Source organism: Salvelinus sp. IW2-2015, linkage group LG4q.1:29 (assembly GCF_002910315.2).
Source record: "Salvelinus sp. IW2-2015 linkage group LG4q.1:29, ASM291031v2, whole genome shotgun sequence".
NCBI classification, from domain to species: domain Eukaryota; kingdom Metazoa; phylum Chordata; class Actinopteri; order Salmoniformes; family Salmonidae; genus Salvelinus; species Salvelinus sp. IW2-2015.
The window spans coordinates 23,624,205-23,629,943 of NC_036842.1; the positions used below are offsets into that span (position 1 = coordinate 23,624,205).

At 42.4% G+C, this 5,739-nt stretch overlaps 1 pseudogene; it reads right to left on the minus strand.

Moving 5' to 3' along the window:
- LOC111960859 (NMDA receptor synaptonuclear signaling and neuronal migration factor-like) overlaps positions 1–5,739 on the minus strand; it is a 66,210-nt pseudogene that overhangs the window by 16,684 nt on the left and 43,787 nt on the right.

A 5,739-nucleotide genomic window follows, 5' to 3' on the forward strand; every position in this document is an offset into this window, starting at 1 on the left:
GTGACCGTTTGATAGACTAGCACGCTTGTTTACCATGACAGCTGGTATAACTAGAACCTTGGTGTTGCCCCACATGACGACTTTATATAATAGACGCTGTGATTACCTAAACAGTGTATAATGCAGTCCGCCTTGTTACACATGACATGCTTTATAATAGGAATGCTTTGTGACCATAACACTGTTACATAAGACGCGATTGTGCATGAAGCCTTTATAGATTAGCAACGCTTTGTCCATAACAGCTTTTGTAATAGAACGCCTTGTTCCATGACAGCGTTTATAAGGACGAACGCTTCGTTACCATGAAGCCGGTTTGATAAGTTGAGGGGACGCTTGTTACTGAAGCCTTTATAGATAGAAGGGTAGTTGTTCATGACCGGCCTGTTATAGTGTAGACGCTTGGTACCAGACGCTTGTATGAAATAGAACGTTGTGAGCGATAGAACAGAGCATGTATAATACGACGCGTTGTGTGCCATGACAGCCGTTTATCACTCGCAACTCGCGTTGTTACGGATATACACGACGTTTAATGAGACGCTGTGTTCCGTGACAGCGTTTATGATAGAACGCTTGTTACTGACCTTGTATTAATAGAACGCTTGTTACCATGACAGCTTTTATAATGGGAGAACGCTTGTTACGAGGTGGAGGCCTTTATATAGACACCTCTTCGTCTCCCATACAGCTTACAATGTAGAACGCTTGTTACCTCGACAGCCTATAAGAAGAGCTTGTAACCACAAATCATAAATTTGGGACTGGGGGGAGAAATTTTAAGGTGTAGATACTAGAATAGAACAAGACAGCATTCTTGTTCGCTTATGTGTAGTAGACTACTTATGTAGACAGTCGATCAGCTACTGTTGTGCAAAAAACGTTTCATGAGAATATAAAAAATTGAGCTCATCCCTCACTTCACAATATCTGTTACTTGTTCAATACATACACAAACTAATAAAACGCTATGTCTTGTGCGGGCTTTTAGCCCTGTCACTTGTTGATTCACATTGTTAACCTTGCTGCCTTTGAATGACTATCGTTCTTACAATCTTGCAGCAGAGCATTGATACCCTTTTAGGATAATTGATTCTATTCAAGGCAGAGAGGACTGGGCGTACTCTTTTATCAACTGTATTGTTAGAAGTGTAGATAGTACTTTCTAATAAACTTTTACTCCTATATACACGAATGAATAGGTCATCTGCTCTTATGGATCGCACAACGGCGATATCTTTGCGATCCAAGTAGTGAACTTATATAAGTGACTACCACTCAATGCTTGAAGATAATCGGGGTAATGTTGATGCCTGTTTGTGGTGTGTCGTCCTCGAAGATTCGAATCGGTATGATGCTATTAATGTGTCGTCTGACTCCTATGACTCCACTGTCTCTGGGTCCTCGTAGACGCGCAGTCTCTTTTGAATGGCGATTGGGTTCTGACTTACCAGTATGCTGAGTGTTAGAATCTCTTCGGCTTTGTATCGCTCGGCAAGTTGCTCGTGAAAGGTGGCGTGAGAGTCACACACACTCACGCACCATATCACTCCCTTGTGTAATTACACAACCCCGAAACAACCGCCTGAACAGACACCCTACTGACACCTGAACACACACACCGCGTCGAAACACACACGTTCCCTTATTGTCAGGATCGACACACATGAACCCCCACACCCTTTCTGAAACACCAACCGTCTGAACAAGACCTAAGTTATAGAACACAAACCCTAAAGGACACACAGCACCACCGAAACATCACCCCTGAAACACACACACCTTGGACACAGCCACCCTGAAACACACTGAACGTCGCACCTTGCTATTTTAGCTCACACACACCCTTGAACATCAGTCGCACGTTGTCACAGACAGACCCTGGCCACCATCCTGAACAGCCTACACCCTGCGCAGCACCTGAACAGACACACCCTGACCAACCCTGACTACATTAACACCCTGAACACAGTACCGCTGCACACAACCCTGACAACAACCTGAACGGACACACCTGAACACATACACCCGAACACTACACCTGAAAATAGTGGGGGAACACACAAGCTGACACTACCCACTCTCACAATCGCTGTGGGTTGGTACACCTGAACAAACACACCTGAACACTAACCTGAAACACATACACTGAATTTAATATTGAACATACACCCTGAATAACTGAACACACACCCTGAACATGATACACACTGACACATCTTGTTACCATGACAGCCTTTATAATAGAACGCTTGTTACCATGACAGCCTTTATAATAGAACGCTTGTTACCATGACCGCCTTTATAATAGAACTCTTGTTACCATGACAGCCATTATAATAGAACGCTTGTTACCATGACAGCCTTTATAAAAGAAAGCTTGTGAACACACAAATATAAATATTGCACTTGGGGGAAAAAACATCTTTAAGTAGATATAGAATGAAACAAACAGGCATTCTATGTTTGCTCTATTATAGTGGCCACTATAGTAGACATCGATCAAGGCTACATGTGTGCAAAAACAACGTTCAATGAGTAAAAATAATGACAATCACCCTCACTCACACATATCTATTACTGTCAAGTTCAACACAACAAAAACAATATATTTGGGTTACACTGCACATTATTACATTGTACACTTCCTGCCTGTGGACATCTGTTCTACAATGTGCCAGCAGAGCATGATACCCTTTGTAGGCATAATTGATCTCTTTCAGGCAGAGTGTACACCTGGCATACCCCTTTTATCCACTGTATTGAAAAAGTGAGAAAGACTTTTCAAAACCTTCTCATCAGATCTACACGAATGACATAGGTCACCTATTTTGGATTCAAAACGGCGAATTTTGCCGAAAGGTGACTAGTTTGCATCCCCTGAATGGCTGGAATGTATAGTAATGTTTGTGCCTGTTTGTGTGTGTCTTAGTGAGTGTGTCTATTAATGTGTGTGACTGTATTGACTCACTGTCTCTGGGGTCATGTGAAGAGTCATTCTTGACAGGGGTGGGGTCACTCCAGGAGCGGTTGAAACTCTTCGCTCTACGCTCGGCAAATGCTAGTGAAGGTGGGGAGAGAGAGTCACACACCCACGCACCATACACACACCCTGAACACACACACCCTGAACACACACACCCTGAACAGACACACCCTGAACACACACACCCTGAACACACACACCCTGAACACACACACCCTGAACATCAGGGTGTGTCTGTTCAGGGTTGTGTGATGTCAGGGTGTGTGTGTTCAGGATGTATTGTGTTCAGGGGTATGTGTTCAGGGTGTGTGTGTTCAGGGTGTGTCTGTTCAGGGTTGGTGTGTTTTTCAGGTGTGTGTTTGTGATATCAGGGTCGTGTGTTTTCAGGGTGTAGTCTGTGGTCAGGGTGTGTGTTTTCAGGGCTGTGTGTGTTCAGGGATGTGTTGTTCAGGGTGTGTAGTGTTCAGGGTGTGTGTTGTTTCAGGGGGTGTGTTTCAGGGTGTGTGTGTTCAGGTGTGTTGTTTCAGGATTGTGTGTGTCGGCTGATGTCTGTTTCAGGGTGTGTTGTTTTTCAGGTGGTGTGTGTTCAGGGCCCATGTGGTCGTTCAGGGTGTCTTTTATGTGTGTTCAGGGTGTGTGTGTTCGGGTGTGTGTGTTCGGGTGGGTGTCTGTTCAGTGTGTGTGTGTCAGGGTGTGTGGGTTCAGGGGATGTGTCTGTATGGGTTGCGTGCGGTGTGTGACTCTCTTCCCCCCTTCACTAGCATTTGCCGAGCGTTTTAGAGCGAAGAGGTTCAAACGCTCCTTGGAGTGACCCCACCCCTGTCACAGAATGCTCTTCACATGACCCCAGAGGACAGTGAGTCAATACAGTCACACCACATTAATAGACACACTCACTAAAGGACACACACAAACAGGCACAAAACATTAATATACAATTCCAGCCATTCAGTGGGTGCAAACTAGTCACCTTTCGGCAAATTCGCACGTTTTGAATCCAAAATAGGTGACCGTATTGTCATTCTGTAGATCTGTGAGAAGGTTTATGAAAGTCTCTCACTTTTTCAATACGATTGGATAAAAAGGGGTATGCCAGGTGATAACTCTCTGAAAGAGGATCAATTATGCCACAAAGGGTATCATGCTCCTGCGTGGCACATTTTGTATGAACAAGATGTCCACAGGCAGGAGTGGTACAATGTAATTAATGGCAGTGTAACCCAAAATATATTGTTTTTGTTGTGTTGACTTGAACAGTAATAATATGTGTGAGTGAGGAGCGATTGTCAATTATTTTTACTCATTGAACGTTGTTTTTGCACACATGTAGCCTTTGATCGATGTCTACTATAGTGGCCACTATAATAGGAGCAAACATGGAATGCCTGTTTGTTTTCATTCTATATCTACTTAAGAGTTTTTCCCCAAGTGCAAATTTATATTTGCTGTGTTCAAGCTTCTTCTTTTATAAAGGCTGTCATGGTAACAAGCGATTCTATTATAATGGTTGTACATAGAGGGGTAACAAGATCTCTATTATAAAGCGGCATGGTAAACAAAGCGTTCTATTATAAGCTGTATGGTACAAGCGATTCTATTATAAAGCCTGTCATTTGGTAACAAGCGTTCTATTATAAAGGCTGTCTGGTAACAAGGTTCTATTATAAAGGCTGTTATGGTAACAAGCGTTCTATTTATAAAGGCCTGTCATGGGCACACAAGCGTTCTTATCTATAATGGCTGTCATGTCACAAGCGTTCTATTATAAAGGCTGGTCATGGTAACAAGCGTTCTATTATAAAGGCTGTCATGGTAACAGGTTCTATTATAAAGGCATGTCATGGGTAACAAGGCGTTCTATTATAAAGCTGTCATGTAACAAGCGTTTCTATTCTATAAAGGCTGTCATTTGGTTTAACAAGCGTTCTATTATAAGGCTGTTATGGTAACAAGCGTTTTATTATAACGGCTGTCATGCAACAAGCGATATTCTTTATACAAGGCTGTCATGAGTCACAAGACATTCTATTATAAGGCTGTCATGGTACAAGCGTTCTATCTATAAAGGGCGTTATGGTAAACAAGCGTTTCTATTATTAAAGGCGTGTCATGGCAACAAGCGTTCTTTATTAATGGCTGTCATGGTAACAAGCGTTCTATTATAAAGGCCGGTCATTTAGGTAACAGCGTTCTATTTATAAAGGCTGCATGTTCGGTAACAAGCGTTCTAGTATAAAGGCTTGTCATGTGATAAAATAATTATAAGGTTTATCAGATAATGGATTAAATAATTATACCCGGACATAACCTTAGGGAGTATAGCGTTATGGAGCATATATAGGAATAAATACAAATTATTACATAAGTCAACTAGTTGTACTGGGGAAGAGAGGGTGCATGTGGTGCTAAAGAAAAACACAAGAGGACAATTAAACTGGGTTTCAACCAACCCGGCTAGAATATCTGGAAATTGTGAAATAGGACAGGGAGGTACCCCTCCAGGTTTCCCTAATCGGTGGGGAATGGAACTCTCGTGGTAGTGTAAACTTGGTTGAGAACTTGGAGAAGAAGATGCTCCCTAATGTTAGTGTGATGTGTGTGCGTAAGTGAGAAGAATTGGTTATTAAAAGCGAATGTCTTTTGTATTATTGAACTGCAGAGTCTGGCGGAATTCTTGTCCTGTTTTCATTTAACCAGACTTTACAAACTCTGGTTTGCAGCCGATTAGATTAATTGGAAATGATTCTCTGTCT